Source organism: Aegilops tauschii, chromosome 2 (assembly GCF_002575655.3).
Source record: "Aegilops tauschii subsp. strangulata cultivar AL8/78 chromosome 2, Aet v6.0, whole genome shotgun sequence".
Taxonomy (NCBI): Eukaryota; Viridiplantae; Streptophyta; class Magnoliopsida; order Poales; family Poaceae; genus Aegilops; species Aegilops tauschii.
This window is the reverse complement of record NC_053036.3, coordinates 600,096,655-600,111,814: the sequence shown is the minus strand read 5'-3', so window position 1 is coordinate 600,111,814 and position 15,160 is coordinate 600,096,655.

The following is a 15,160-nucleotide window of genomic DNA, read 5'->3' as shown; positions in this document are numbered from 1 at the left end:
CAAAATGTCAGCTCGGTTCGAGGGGCTTGAATTACACCATGTGGTCCGGGAAAACAATCAGGCGGAAGATATCCTTGCCCGCATCGGCGCTAAGCGCGACCCGGTCCCACCTAATATCTTCTTGGAAAGGTTGTTTAAGCCATCTGTGGTATGGGAAGGAGAGACCGGAAATAATAGCCCGGACCCAGACACAACGCCAGATCCCGAACACCCTGACATAATCGGAGGCTCTACCACCGAAATAACACCTTCCGCCCACGTGATTATGGCTGTCATCGCCCCGTGGACAGAACCCTTCTTGGCCTACCTAACTAGGCAGAAACTACCTGAGGACCCAAACGAAGCACGTTGCATTGTGCGATGGTCTAATGCCTACAAGGTCCACGAGGGAGAGCTTTATAATAAAAGAGCTACCGGAGTCCTTCAAAGGTGCATCTCTGAAGAGGAAGGACGACAAATTTTTGGCAGAAATTCATGCTGGACTTGGCGGCTACCACGCCGCAGCCCGGGCCCTGGTAAGCAAGGCCTTCCGTATAGGTTTTTACTGGCCGACGGCCCGAGCAGATGCACAGGATCTCGTTCAACGATGCATCGGTTGCCAGCTCTTTGCAAATCAAAGCCATATGCCGTGTACCGCTCTCCGAACAATCCCCATCACTTGGCCCTTTGCGGTCTGGGGGCTTGATATGGTCGGACCCCTCAAAGGGGGAATCCATAAGAAAAAATACTTATTGGTCATGGTGGATAAATTCACCAAATGGATAGAAGCCAAACCAGTTAAAACGGCCGAGTCCGGACCAGTGATAGACTTCATATCCGGGGTTGTACACCGTTACGGCGTCCCCCACAGCATCATCACCGATAACGGCTCGAACTTTACACCCGACGAGATAAAAATTTGGTGCAGCAACATGGGCATTAAGCTCGATTATGCTTCTGTCTATCACCCGCAAACTAACGGTCAAGTCGAGCGAGCAAATGGTCTCATCATGAGCGGCATTAAACCCAGATTAGTGCGATCCTTAAAGGAATCAGATACGCACTGGGTAGAGGAGCTCGACTCCGTACTATGGGGGCTGCGGACCACGCCGAATCGCACTACCGGATACACACTGTTTTTTATGGTGTACGGCGCAGAGGCGGTACTGCCCTGCGACATAATTCATGACTCACCTCGAGTGCGCATGTACGAAGAGAAAGAAGCCAAGCTTGATCGCAGGACAGTTTGGACGCCTTGGAGTAGGAGCGTGACGTGGCAAAAGCCCGTTCCGCATTTTATCAGCAACAGGCTCGAAGGTATCAAAGCAGAGAATTACGGGCCAAAACTTATAACATCGGCGAACTCGTTCTACGCCTACCGGAGAAGAAAAAGAACAAGCTCAAGCCCAAATGGGAAGTTCCCTTCGTTATTGACCAAGTTCTGACCGGTGGAGTGTATCGTCTGCGGGATGCATCGGACAATCGACTTGAGCCAAACCCATGGAACGTAGCCAGACTCCGAAGGTTCTACGCCTAGTGCCGGACTCTATGTTCGTCTCCTTACCTCCATCAATTTTTTTTATATCCGTTATCTGTCTTTCATTTCTTTCTTTCTTCCATTTCTCTTCAAGGCCTTAAAAGGCTAAATTGTGTCTTGACTACACAATCTTGACGGCTAGCCGCGCTCATTATACCTGGGGGCTTCTTATACAGAAGCTTAATATAACTATTTTCCGGGCTCTATGCCCCACACAGGTGTTATTCTTCCACATGTACCTTTTTTCGCCATTATATGCATCGATATGACTTAAGTTTTGGCCAAGCTGGGTTGCCTGGCTCTTGTGTTTATGCCCTACGTTCCCGTTAATTCGGCTAGGGCATAAGGGGAGCACCTCTGGGATTGTTACTGCCGGGTCAGCCGGATGTGTACCTTAGACTGGGTGAAGCCGAAAGCTAGCATTCTTAAGGGAATACTCGGTCGGTGAACAAAAGATGACCTTTACTTATTGTAATACATGCCCCCAGATGTTTATATCATGCGTCTCTTCTCGCAGCTCGGACATGCACATTAGGGCATGCGTACCCAGGGAAAGGAACCCTTAACGGAACTATTCTGCCTGGAAGATGTTTCTTACTATCCATGTAATATAAAGCACTTATGACCCCTACGCCTGGTTTCCACGCGTACCCCGGTTTTTACATAACTGAGCGGGTATTCGGATACACTCCGGACTGTCGGGTCCAGAGGTCGAAGCGAAAAGGTCCGCCATGACAAATGATTTACAATCCGGCTAGAGACAATACATGTCACTTGAAGTACACAGTCACTTAGACTGACTAAATTCTTCTTCTATACCATCCAACAGGCTGTCTAGCCTACAATCCTGTTGGGAATACCTTGCGGCTAATTCTACTTGGTCATACACCAAACTGACGGGGATCTCTTTCCCATCGAACCCCACAGGTCCGACCTCGGCCATGTGGTTTGGGTCAGCCTTGGTATATCGCGTCTTCACCATGGCCCAGGCTTCCCTCGCACCTTGTCGCCAGGCTGATATCTTCCATAATCAGAAGCGCCGCCGTGCTCCCTTGAGCTTCTCTACAAGCTCCCCCATGCCTTCTGGCAGGGAGGCGGATGGCCACAAGGCTTGGGCAATGCCCTGCATCACCTGCCGGACTTGTTCGTGCAGTTGTGAGAGCTCTGGCAGAAGATCACCCACAGACCCGGGCTTCTCCTCCGCGGGACGACCCGTCAGCATACCTGCAGACATAACTCTGTTAGACGGTTTCTTCGCCGAACTCTTTAAAAGTTCGTTCAAGCACTTACCGAAAATGCCGCGTCGAAGCCTCTTATTCTCCTTTACGGAGTCAGCAAGGTGGGCTCGAACATCTTTCAGTTCCATGCCCAGCTGGATATTGGCGTCTTGGAGATCGTTTTTCTCCCACCTAACCCGTGTAAGCACGCGCTCGCCAGCCTTTAGCTGTCATTGAGCATGCGGCTCATCCCCTATCACGACCTCCAGATTCACTCCGGAGTCATCTGCAGAATCTATTGTTAGATCTGCATGCGTGCCGCATACCACTTGGTACCTGTCATTCTTTGCAAAAGAAATAAGTGTTACCAGATGGGGCCTTCTCGGACTCCTTTACTGCGGCAATTGCGGCCTGAAGCTGGGCTTTGCACTCCTCCAGCTCTTGAGACAACCGGGTATTCTTCTCCGTAAGAACCTATGCAAACAATGATCCTTAAATCAGTTGTGCCAACTATTTCAAGTCTCAGGGGCTACTGATATACATAATCATTAGATTTTCTTACCCGTATATCCTTTACATATTGGTCCGTGGCTTTGGCAAGACCATTTTGAGCGGCTCAGATGTACGCGTCTCCTGAGTTAAAGGCGTCGAACCCCTCTTGGGAGAAACAAGCATCACGGAGTATGGCCCGGCGGCGCCTGTGATTCATGGCACTGTCTACTTCGGAATTCATAGCGGACAACCTATCCGCATCCTCTGTAGGAGGAACATCCGGTGTTGGCCCCATGTTAGCGTCCGCCTCTAGAGCCCGGCTGGTGGACGCGGGGCCGGCAACCTCTCCGGATATAGTCTGGCGAGCGTTTTTCCTACTAGGGAACATGGATGTTGTTATATTTTAAAAAGACGAAAACCACGGAGCGGGGTTCTGTTTCATACCTCTACGACGACGTCTCAGTCCTGACCGCCTTCCTTTTAAGCCTACCCGGCTTCGGTGCCGCCACACCATATGTGTGCGGTAGGTGAAGTGCATAAAAAGGGATCCTTCTCGGAACTTGGGACTCCGGTTTTACTTACATGCGATGCAGGGAGTAGTCCAGGATAATCGGCTATGATGGCCACCATGGCATCATCGCAGCTCAATTGATAGAACGTCCTATTAATAAGCTCCACGAATGTGTCCGGATCCTCTTCGAGTCTGGGGTCGAGGGCCCGGTCAGGGTCCTCTGGTTGTGGAGGCGAGCTGTGGACCTCCCTCACAGCTTTTCGCAGCTCCTGCTATGAAATAGCAAGGTAAATATTTGTGACAAAGAATGCGGGAAGGTCTGGAGTAAAAAGTAGCAGCTCACCCAGTTTGGGGGCTGTACATGGAGAATCCATCCCGTGGCTTGATGCGGATGAACTCCTCTTCCTCTCCTTTGTATAAATCGGACAGTATTTTCGCTAGAGCAGCGACGGAGTCCGGGCCCTTACGACCGCAGCGGGTGGCATCGTCTTCTCCATTGAAGTGCCACATGGGTTGTCCCCGATATTGAAGTGGCTGCACCCCCCGCATTATACATATTGACATAACCTCGACTATTGTCAATCCTGATTGGGCCAGCGTTTGTATCCGGCCCATCGGGTAAAGGACCTCTCTGTTATCTTCCTCCTGGGGGCTCCGAGGGTGCCAGCTGCGGCGTTTCTTCAAAGGGGCGTTATTAAACTCAGGAAGGCCCATCCGAACAGGGTCCGGAAGGGGGATGTCCTCCATATAAAACCACTCCGAAGGCTAGTCTTCGGATGTCTTCTTCAGAGTACCGGACAGATATCCGGTCCCGGCGATGCGCCATATCTCGGCTCCACCCACTTGATATATCGACCCCTCTTGTGTACGGGGTATGAGGCAGAATAGCCTCTTCCATAGCTCGAAATGAGCTTCACAACCCAAAAACAACTCGCAAAGGGTGACATAGCCCGCGATGTGTAATATGGAGGCAGGAGTAAAATTATGCAGCTGGAGGCCGTAGAACTCCAGGAGCCCGCGGAGGAACAGATGGATTGGAAATCCAAGTCCCCTTAACAAGTACGGGACAAGGCATACCCGCTCCCCCATGGATGGGTTGGGAAAACTCTCCGCTTGGTCCCCACCATTGTAAGTGGCTAGTCCAGCTCGGACGGGGACCATATACGCAGGAGGAAGAAACCCCTGGGTTTGTAACTCTACTAACTGTCTGTGGGAGACAGAACACTTCTTCCAGTTGCCTGGCTTAGGGCTACGGGAGCGAGAGGAGGAGCTGCGACGACCGGCCATGATGGGATGGATTTTTTCGGGCGCGCTCTGATGGATACTCGCTGAGGGAGGATGGTGTGATCTGGATCTGAGGATCCCCGGTCCCTTAAATAGACGATTTACTCACATGGTTAGGGTGGCAAGTGCAAAAATGCCCCGACTTCTCGCATTCGCTCGACACGTGGAGGATAGCCATTATTATGCGCAGAAGCCGAGGAGTGCAACATTCATGGGAAGCCGGACACTACTCGACAGGTACTCAGAATTTGAAGAAGAACCCGCCTTGCAATGCCGAAGACAATCTGCGCGTCGGACTCATCGTCATTGAAGCCTGGTTCAGGGGCTACTGAGGGAGTCCTGGATTAGGGGGTCCTCGGACAGCCGGACTATATCCTTTGGCCGGACTGTTGGACTATAAAGATACAAGATTGAAGACTTCGTCCCGTGTCCGGATGGGACTCTCCTTGGTGTGGAAGGCCAGCTTGGCAATACGGATATGTAGATCTCCTCCCTTGTAACCGACTCTGTGTACCCTAGCCCCTCCGGTGTCTATATAAACCGGAGGGTTTAGTCCATAGGACAACATCAATCATACCATAGGCTAGCTTCTAGGGTTTAGCCTCTACGATCTCGTGTTAGATCAACTCTTGTAATACTCATATCATCAAGATCAATCAAGCAGGAAGTAGGGTATTACCTCCATCGAGAGGGCCCGAACCTGGGTAAACATCGTGTCCCCCGCCTCCTGTTACCATCCGCCTTAGACGCACAGTTCGGGACCCCTACCCGAGATCCGCCGGTTTTGACACCGACAAGAGGCGCCGTTTGGTGGTCTGGGCGGCGGATCCAGCGGTGGCACGGACGGATCGATGTGGACCAGCACGAGATGTGGCCTGAGGCGGCGAGCTCCAAGGTGGGGGTGCTGTAGTTGTTCCATGGCGACTCCCTTCCCCTGAGAAAACAAAGATTAGATGGAGAGGAAGGAGAATGGAAAATCCAAGAAAGAGGAGGAGAGGGGCAGCATTTAGCTGGCATGCTGCTTGAGGCGGTTCGGGCCACAGAGAAGTTCCTCTCCCGGGGTGGTTGGAGGAGGCAACGTGGGGGTTTGGCTGCTGGAGTGGAGAAAAGGGGGGATTTTCTTGGGTATGCACAACTATATGAGAGATCCCGGACGAGAAGGGGGGCTCCTTCGAGATAAGATTGACTAAAAAAATAATAGAGATATTACCAATTTTGCTGCTGCCCTGATTTTCTAAACATCACATTCTCTACCTCCCTCCAAACCTGAAATATATATGATCAATTTTGTAAAAGTACATATCAATATCATAGCAAAAGATAAACAAACCAAAAAGGAAACTATATACTCTATATGGACATTCTAGAAAGGAAGTATACCTAATTAATAGTAATCTCGAAAAGACACATGGCTTCACTGTTGTATCGATACAAACAACAGCACCAACACCAACCACAGTTGGATCAACTCCAACTGCAGCTGCTACGGGTCTTGGTGCGTAGGTTGAACGCGGCGGCACGGACACCACACGACGGCTACTCGCCACCGATCACCCCGGGTGGATTCTACGGGAGGAGGCGTGCAAGGCAAACAGGAGCAAGAGGGAGCCGCACAAGGTCCCGTTGATACGGCGGCCTGGGTGGAGGGCACAACAGTGCGACCACCAGAAGCACAAGGCGGATGTGAGCATCAGCTCAGCATCCATGGCGTTGATCTACGATAGAAAACGGAGAGATGAGAGAGAGGGCAGTGAGCGCGATGAGAAGCACAAAGAGGAATGGATGGAGGCGGAGCAGCGCGGGCTAGGGCGCCTGTCGCGGGCAGCCGATTGGCGGCGATGCTGGAGGGTGGCTCGGAACGGATGGAAAGAATAAGGAACGTGAAGGGAGATGAATTCGTGAGTGCCCTTTTGATTGGGCCATATTGTACATGAAGAGAATGCATGCTATAGTGTACATGAAGTGCTTTGTTTGGGCCAAGCACAAATAATGGAAAACACACAGAGTAACTCTTCCCAACCAAGTGGGTCTCTTGTTGCAAACAGTTGATTTAAGGAATTGAATTGCTGGTAGGCCTGTAGTGACAGAGGACGATGAAAAAGAGCTGCTAATTCTGTGGATTGAATCATCTCCTCAAGTACAATATTCTTGTCTAGGGCAAAGGAGTGTAACTCAGGATATGTTTGAAGCAGAGGTTGCCCATTCCAATTGTCAGACCAGAAGAATGATGTATCTCCCTTTCCTGCCTTGCAGATGGCATTTTCCTTGTACCTAGGTAGTAGTTTGAGCAGTGATTTCCACCAAAAGGATCCCTGTGGCCTCACATCTGGTGGAGCTGTCTGATAATATGTTTCCCAAATGATGTTGACCCATGGAATATCTTCTTTGTTCAAGAATTTGTGCAAGAATTTCATGAGGAGAGCTTGATTATGTGTGGAGATATCCAGAACTCCAAGTCCTCCACTCTCCTTGGGTTTGCATACTTTCTCCCATGAGATTAATGCCGCCCCAGTCTCCAAAGTACCATATTTCCTCCACAAACACTGCTTCAGGTAGATATTAATCTGCTTGACCACTGTTTAGGGAATAGACATGGTGCACATGAAGAATGTAGGCATGCTTGTGAAGACAGATTTAATCAAAGTGAGTTTGTCTCCCGATGAAAGCAAACTAGAGCAGCTAAGCAGTGTTGTTTCTTTTCTCTTCATAAGAGGTGAGAAATCCTCAACTCTAGGTTTAGAGGTGGAGAGAGGCAATCCCAGATAAGTGTGAGGAAGATATCCAATCTTGCAACCCATTAATGTAGACAGTTCTCCCATTTTTGCAGCAGGAGTGTTGATTGATATAAGGGTAGATTTAGCATAGTTCACTTTCAGACCAGTGTATGCAGCATAGTGGAGCAAGAGGTTCTTGATGTGAGTGAGCTCCTGAGCATTAGCATTGGCCACTAAGATGGTATCATTTGCATACTGGATTATGGGATAGTCTGTGCTGGAGCTGTGGGCCAAAGGGGATTACACTAAGGAGTTTGCCAGTGCCTCATTCATCATGGACTGAAGCAAATCTGCAGCAAGAACAAAGATCAATGGGGAGAGTGGATCTCCTTGTCTGACACCTTTTTTGCAGAGGAACTGTTTACCAGGAATGCCATTGAGAAGGACAGATGAGTATCTAGTACTATAGATCATTTTAATCCGGTTGACCCATCTTGTTCCAAATCCTTTTGCAGTCAAGATTTCAATAAGAGTGTCATGATTTAGCATATCAAAGGCTTTCTCAAAGTCCAGTTTTAAAAGGACAATTTCTTTCTGAGACTGTTGACACTGATGAATATATTCATATGCCCAGGCTAAACAATCCTGAATACTCCTGTTGTTCAAGAAGCCATATTGATTCTTGTGTACCAGCTTGAGAATCACTCTCTGTAATCTGTTTGCCAGCAGCTTGGTAATGACCTTGAGTGTGCAATTGAGTAGGGAGATTGGGCTGAATTCAGAAGGTGAAGCTGCAGATTCAGTTTTAGGAATGAGTGTGATGAAGGAGTAATTAATACACTGAAGATTAACTGTCCCCTCATAGAAGTCCTGAATGAGTTTATAGAAATCATGAGCAATAATATCCCAGCAGCTTTTCAAAAATGCAGCATTAAAACCATCAGGACCAGGAGATTTATCAGATGGCATTTCAGCAATGACTTTGTCAATTTCTTCTTTAGTAAAAGGTGCCTCAAGTGTCTCAAGGTCTCTCTGTGCTAACAAGTAGTGGAGATGCAGAGGATTTGCAGTATCAGAGGTTGTGCCCATTCTAGCTCTAAAAGCTCTATAAAGGATTGCAGCTTTTGCATTGTGTTCAAAATGTTCATTCCCAGCCTCATCCTTAAGCATGGCAATACTATTATGTTTGAATTTGATTGTAGCTTTGGCTTGAAAGTATTTTGTATTAGCTTCCCCCATCTTGAATTTCCTGATAGTAGCTCTTTGTTTCCAATATATCCTCTGATGTTCAAGAATTTCAGCCAAATGTGCTTTCAAAATGTTCCTTCCATTCTGTTCCTCCAGAGTCAGGTTTCTGAATTCTGCTATAGTGTCATAACAAAGAATCATGAAATTTGTATCCTCAGAGATCTGTTTGAGGTTAGATAGATTCCTTGCCTAGATTTTGATTCCTTTTCTCAGTCTCTTGAATTTGGTAGCAATTACTTTAGCACTTTCTGTTTCCAACACCTCTTGTGACCAAATCCTTGCTACAACCTCTTTGAAATCATTGTTCTTGAGCCAGTAGTTCTCAAACCTGAATATCTGAGATTTAGGAATTGGAGTCCCAATTTTAAACATGATAGGAACATGATCAGATGTGGTTTTGGCCAGAGGGTATGCAAAAGTAGAGGGGTATGTCAATGTCCATTGATCAAAGGTGAAACACCAATCAAGTTTTTCTAAAAGAGGGGCCTCCTTCATATTACTCCAAGTATAATTCCTTCCTTTAAGTGGGATCTCCACCAGAGCTTGATTATTGATAGCCTCATTAAAAGCGAGCATATCTTTCATGTTACCTCCTGCTCTGTTTCTGTTTTGAGGATATTTGATGTAATTAAAATCTCCAAGTAACAACCAGTTGTTATAATTAGTGGTCTAAAAATCCCTCAACCATGTCATGAAATTAGCCCTTTCTTGCTGCTGGCAAGGGCCATATACATTGGTTAAAAACCATTTATCTCCATTGTGATTGGAGGTAAATTCCACGGTAAGAGAAAACTCATTTGAGTGGACAAGACTTCCTTTAAAGATCTATTCATTCCAAGCAATGATTAGCCCTCCAGATGCACCTACAGCTGGTACTGTTTCAAATTTATTAAACCTTCTGGGGCAGAAGTTTCTGAGATATGAACTATCAATAGTTTCCCTTTTAGTTTCCTAAAGGCAAATGATGGAACAATGGGATTCCTCAATTTTATTAGAAATAGCATACCATTTTTAGGATCACTGCTACCCCTGATATTCCAATTTAGAATTGTCCGGTCTCTAGACATAAAGATTGAAAGAAGAAATAACTGAAAATGGGTCAAGGAGTCCAAAATGAACAAAACATACTGGTACTGGGAGGAACTAGTTCAGACCACAAGCAAAAGTCATCCAACAGCACCAGATCCACAAATCCAAATCTTACATAGAGTGGAGTCTCAAAATACATAAGCATAGATATCATGGTTCAATCTCATACTTATGACTATAACTAACTGGAAGGAAAGCTACTTCTTCAGTTAAGTCTGTCCCTTGATTGCCTTGGAGTTTTCTGCAGGAATATCACTGGTCTTGGACCCCTCAGCTACGGCAATTTCCTTTTTGCTCTTCTTGTTCTTGTTGACTAGCTGGTCCTCAGATGAAGCCATTGTGTTAACCTTGCAAAAAGTAGAGTTAAGGTTTTTAACTACTTTTGCTGGAATGGGTGGAGGTAAAGCATTACATGAAAGACAGTTTCTATCTTCACAGATGCTTTTCTTAAATCCTTTGGCCAACTTTTGTAATCTACAACTTCTCCTTACCTCAATTTCAACCAGAGGTATCTTATCTTTCCTCTTTCTGTTCTTGTGAAGAGCAGATGTGGAGGATGCAGACACTACTCCTGGAGGGGAGATATTCTCCCTCTGTTCCTCTTCTTGACCCTGAATGCAGTTTATGATTTTAACAGTTGGGCATGTTGAGGGGACAGCAAAAGAGAAAGTATAGTGATTTGTGGATCCTTGGGTGATGATTTCCCAAACTTTAGACTTAACAAACTTCGTAGCCCAGTCAAATTTGTCAGGAGAGAGCATAACTACTGAGAGAAAATTAACCCAATCAGCAGGTACCTAGATGATGTTCAAGCTGTCAGACTTTGGTTCAAAATGCTCTTTCCAGATTCCTGCCCTTCCTCCCCAAGCAGCTCAGTTTGATTTTCTATTGGCTATTCAAAGTTTGCACGTCCTTCTTGAATAAAAGGCTCCTTATTTCTGTCTGAATCACATGCCTGCCTGTTAAGATATACAGGAACAGGGAACCCAGGGGGGCAGTCATGTCAGAAGAAGGAGAAACACCTTTGTTGTGTCTGTGTCCCAGTCTGAAGAACTCTGTTCTGTGTCATAAAGTTAGCCAATAATTCCAACCGCATAGGTTCCACAAATCTGTCCTCCTGAAAGTTCTGATGCTGATGGAGCATAGCATTAATACTGTAGTCAATGATTGGTTGTCTGGGTATCTCAATAACAGGCTCTAGCTGTTCTTGCACAGGTAGGTGCTACCTCTTGACACTACAAAAAAATACACTTCCGTGATGATACGTGTTTGTCACAGTAGGTCGCGTTTTTTGTCATGCATGTACATCCATGACAAATTTATGACAGAATCAAGATAGTCATACATGTGCTGTCGTAGAAGTGTTCCATGACATTACCAAAATTATCATCACGGAAGTGTCCACTTCCATGACGATAAATCGCGCGTCACAGAAGTGCTTTCGTCAAGGGTGACTGACACGTGGCATCCACCGTAACGGAACGCCGTTAAGCTATCGGGTCGTGTTTTGGATCCGATAACCCGTTAACAGCCCCGACCAATGGGGATTTTCCACGTGTAAAATCATCATTGGCTGGAGGAAACACGTGTCGGCTCATCGCTGGGACAGATGTCATCCACTCATTGGACAGAAGGCGCCTATGATACGTCGACACGTGGCACAGCCCAACAGAGGCCCATTCCTGTGAAAAGGCCAGCATGTTTGACTTGGTCAAAAGGTGGCGGGCCGGCCCATGGAAAGCCTGTTAACGGCCTATTCGCATATAGCCCATTTACAGCCCGCTAACCCAAGGCCCGTTACGCCCTATTCGAATTAGGCCCAGTAGCGTCATCTGGGCCATCCAATATGATTCCAGCCCATTTTCACCTCTGGCCCATGTATGGCCCATGATGTCTTTCGGCCCATATGAGGCCCTATGTAACTCTTGGCCTATTAACGGCCCGTGGTGAAACTGGCCCATAATGAACAGTGTATCACTTTACACCCATTAACGGCCCGTGGTGAAACTGGCCCGTAAAGAACAGTGTATCACTTTATACCCATTAACGGCCCATTATTCCGTTGGGCCGTTTCCAGCCCATGTTATCTTTCAGCCTTCTCAGAGCCCATTTATTCCTGGGCTATTTTCCAACATTCGTTTACTTACGGCCCGTTACTGTCATTTTCTGCTTGTGGGCCAAATTCAGCCCATGGTTACAGTCGGCCCGTTTGTGGTCCGTTAATACGTTGGGTCATTTTCATAGCGTCATCAAATATGGCCTATTAACGATGGCCCGTTATGGTCGGCCCATGAATGGACGATTCCAACTCTAGCCCGTTTACGACCAGAATGCGGTCTGTTTGGCCCATGTTTGGCCAATCGATCATACGGCCCGTATAAGGCCCATTGATGATACGGCCCGTAGAAGGCCCACTGTTTCTACGGCCCATAGAAGGCCCACTGTTTCTACGGCCCGTAGAAGGCCCACTGTTTCTACGGCCCGTAGAAGGCCCACTGTTTCTATGGCCTGTAGAAGGCCCACTGTTTCTATGGCCCGTAGGAGGCCCAGTGTCACTATAGTAAATATTAGCCCATGGTTATTGTGGCCTAGTTTTAAAAAATAGGTTATTGCAGCCACTAGCAAACCGCAGAAAAAGAACTGCATTGACTACAAGCAAAAAAATAAACAAGACAACAAGGAAATAAATAAGCAAGCAACTTACACTAGGCTATCACGGCTATTACACATATTACATCCACTGGGCATCAAAGTTCGCCACCACTGCAAATATAGGGAACACAACAGCATATAAACGCCGCAGCAAAACAAGTCCAGAACTGAAACCACTTCATAAGAGCTCAAGAAACAATATCCTGGGTACCCATAATGCTGGCAAGATGCTTAGCAAGCTTATTAACTTTCTCTTGTTTGGCGCTTAAGTCCTCCAGCACTTGCTGTTGCACCAGAAAGTATGCATCTGAATTCTGCAGGGACTTCCTCAGTCCTTCGGCTTCCTGTCGCATAACATCTGATCGATGTCTTTCAACTTGAAGTTGAGACTCAAGAAGCCAAACTAATTCAGGCAACGAGTTCGAAGAGCTGGTGCCAGCAGTGGTAGCCAGTAACTCAAACACTACATCAAGACAGGACTTTGGGGTTGTCTCAGTGTCTTCAATATAGTTTTTATCAGCTTTCTTGGAGACCAACAGGGATGTCTCACTATCTTGAACCTTATCTGCATTACTTCCTTTACCATTGGATAACAGGGTACTCTTCTCATATATTTTATCCGCTTTCTAAAAGAGAAACAAACAAACACATCTCAGGTTTACAATGTAGTATATGAAACTCATTTTGGTAAACCAGTTCAGTAGTAAGGTGGACAGGATAACAGCATGAAACAAACATATATCTATGTAGTATGGTCACTGTATGGTCTAGATCATTCTAGTTTATGTTGCCAAATCAAGATAGATACAGTTCGAATCATATCTATTTAAGACAAAGCAGCATAGACAGAATATAAGTGTGGGAAACTACACAGCAATAACAACACTTGTAATGTGCATGGCATGAGAACATAACTGTTTATTCAATTGAAACTGAAATCAACATAGAGCAAGTTACACCATTGGAGTTTCAATTGCATCCTTCAAATTTGAAATTAGTTGGTATCAGTAAATACAGTGATGCAAAGCAAAGTAGTATGAACCATAGCTACGGAACCTGACCTGAGAACAATTCTTTTGCTTTAGGCGTTGACTTCGGGTTCAGAGTGGTGGTCCTCGTGATTTGGGCACTGCAGTTGCCTTACTAACTGCTCGTGTTTGGGTGCTCTGTGGTGGAGACGGTGTTGTGTCAATGGGAACTGGGTGTCTATCTGCTGGGGTTGGCGTTAGAAGGGGTGTAGCTAGTTCTCTGTCCAACTGGGTAGGGGTACAATCTGCATGAGTGTGGGTTATGTGTGGTGGGGCTGGTTCTTGGGCAAGTACAACGGTGGTTCTATCTGCATCGACAGGTAGCACGATGTTTTCTAAAGACCGTGTTTTTACTCCCACAGATATTGCCATCACTCCCTCCAATTGAAATGGCTGATAAACAAGAAAAGTAATTGAATGTACAGACATTGTAAGATAGACAGGTGCAATGGATAGTAGGGAAGAAAACAGGGCATGAAATAATTCACATTTATGTTGTCTAAGCAAACAGAATAGCAGGACATAATTTCACATATATGATGGCTAATTAAACAGGATAGCATGACACAATTTCACATGTATGATGGCTAACTAAACAGGATAGAATGACATACTTCAAAATATGATGACTATGTAAACAGGATGACATGATATAACTATACGATGTGTCTATTAAAGTGGTTGGCATGCCATAAATCACAAACATGCCGTCGATGGAAACATGATGGCATGATATAATTCACGGATAGAATGACATAATTTAAAATATGATGACTATGTAAACAGGATGAGATGATATAACTATATTATGTCTTTAGAAAATGGGTTGGCATGCCATAATTCAGATACATGCTGTCTATGTAAACATCATGGCATGACATAATTCAAATATATGATTTATATACTAAGAAGTGAGCAGAGGGCAATCGCATATATGATGTGTCAACTAAGGAGATGGCTTTCAATACTGGTCATCTGCCTCTGAATCCTCCTCTGAAGAGCTATATGTAACCAGCAAGATATCTGCTTCAGCAGGTAGTGTTGTTTGCTCTGAAGACCTTGTTTTCACTCCAGATTTCTCCATCACCAATTCAAATGGCTGATGCACAGGTAGAGCAGTTGAATATACAAACATTGTCGACAAAAGCAATGAGAAATACAAAAAAAGGATTGCATGATATAATTCACATATATGACGCTTGCCTAAACAGCATGGCATTGCGTAATTCACATACATAATGCCTTGCAACAAGATAACATTTCATAATTCACATATATAATGTCTTGCAACAAGATGGCATTGCATAATTCACATATATGGTAATTAGACACTAAACAGGTGGCATTCACACAAAGCATGTCTAAACTAAGCAAATGACGTAGCAATGCAAGATACCATACGCACGATA